Below are 215 nucleotides of genomic sequence, written 5' to 3' on the forward strand. Positions count from 1 at the left end.
CTCTCTTCTCTTTCTCTCTACATATCATATGTGTATGCATGTATACACAACCAATGCAGCTTTGCCATCGAGCTCTCTCATTGACGCTGTCTTACGACGCTTTCGGACGTAGGAAACAAGACCGTTGGTCATGTAAAGCAAGACGAAGGATACCGCGTTGTATAAGCAATGGGCTCTGTTGTAGCTTGCTCGTGTGAAGCAGGCAACAAACTCTC

The sequence above is a fragment of the Penaeus monodon genome, chromosome 27, assembly GCF_015228065.2.
Source record: "Penaeus monodon isolate SGIC_2016 chromosome 27, NSTDA_Pmon_1, whole genome shotgun sequence".
NCBI lineage: Eukaryota > Metazoa > Arthropoda > Malacostraca > Decapoda > Penaeidae > Penaeus > Penaeus monodon.